Source organism: Frankliniella occidentalis, unplaced genomic scaffold, assembly GCF_000697945.3.
Source record: "Frankliniella occidentalis isolate FOCC.00 unplaced genomic scaffold, Focc_3.1 Scaffold87, whole genome shotgun sequence".
NCBI lineage: Eukaryota > Metazoa > Arthropoda > Insecta > Thysanoptera > Thripidae > Frankliniella > Frankliniella occidentalis.
Genome location: NW_026267216.1, coordinates 184,188 through 185,647, shown reverse-complemented (window position 1 = coordinate 185,647; position 1,460 = coordinate 184,188). Strand labels below are relative to the sequence as shown.

General features: G+C 46.4%; 1 protein-coding gene across 11 annotated transcripts in view; it reads left to right on the top strand.

Annotated features, from left to right (window-relative positions):
• The window catches only part of LOC113212572 (tachykinins), a 116,656-nt gene that overhangs the window by 20,678 nt on the left and 94,518 nt on the right, over positions 1–1,460 (top strand). The window lies entirely within an intron of this gene.

The following is a 1,460-nucleotide window of genomic DNA, read 5'->3' as shown; positions in this document are numbered from 1 at the left end:
GACCTTTCAATGACACTGCTGGGGCATGTTCTGTAACGCACACTAGCAGGCCGGCTGTCGGGTTGGTGGCATTGAAGGGAAGCTGCCTCATACGCGTATGCCCTCGGTCTTACTGTTCTGAGCGCGGATGTGAGGGGCCACCACTCATGTAATCCTGTGCACAGATAGAAGTGTAATCCCTATGTAATCCCTATGAAATCCCTGTGTAATCTGCGTAAAACAAAATTTTGAAAGATCATCACCAAATTTTACCGAATTATCGAAATTTACTTAATTGATTTAGCCCCAGAAATTCAACAAAATGTATTTGTAATCCCTTAAAATTCACGTGTAATCCTTGTAATCTCCTAATTTTGCGTATCCGAAATTGACACCCTGGGCCCTTCCTACACTTGTAAAGTTTCGGACTAGTACTGTTGCACCTGACTGAGGCATAATTTTGTCATTTGGCGACTGACTAATTTATTTTAGTGGTTTAGTCCTAATTATAAATGATTAGGACTTCACAAAAATAATTTCTAGACGGTCACCAAAATACATTTTTTGGTCCAATACTTGTAAAATTCAGGTGTAACTTCTGAACCACGGGTCGAAAAAATCTGGAAAGATCAACAAAAGATAGATTGGACCTTCGACCTCCCACTTATCCATAGAGCCCCGAAGGAACTTTGTGCTAACATTTGTTTGCAAATGGCCACTAATACCCAAATGGTCGATTTTGGCCCTTTTGGGTCTTATGCGATTAACGCCACACCCACAATTTTGGTTCAATCGGGCTAAACTAAGTTGATGCATCATCAGAAGGATGCAATAAATCAAAAGAAACCCACGAAGAAACCAATGTTTTTTTTCGGGGATATGGTATAGTATGGGTGGTAAGCGGCTCTCTGATCCTCCTCCTTTGAAAAATATCCTCGTAAAGTTAAAATAAATTATTACCGTCAAAACTTTAAAAATTAGCTAGATTTAAAAAGAAATGGAGTAGCGAGAGCGGAAGGGGCACGGTGTCCCCTTCTGATACAGAGAGTCTTGGGGACTTTCTCAAAAGTGTTGTGCCTTTGACTATTCCATACTTTGTACCTCGCGAGGCACGCGGAACCAGGCCACATGACGGATACATGCAGTCCGCGCTCGGCTGCTGCCTACCCGGTCCGGTCCTTGTGGGCCGCGGGGGTCTGCAGCCGCAGGGCAGGTTCAGTTTAGGGTTGCGGTCATTAACGGTATTTGCCACGCGCCTCCCGCGCCGCCGGCCTCTATTGGCAGGACGCAAACACGCAGCTAATGGAGTGGCGGCGCGTAGTGGTGAGGATAGGAATAACGCAACGACCACCGCAACCAATTATTGACGCGGGCAGAGGCGGGGCGGGGCGGAGACCGCGCGCCACGCCATTCAAACCAAAGCAAAGTGCATCGTGTTGCTGTGGGTGCGCCCCACACCACAAGAGCACCACACCACAATA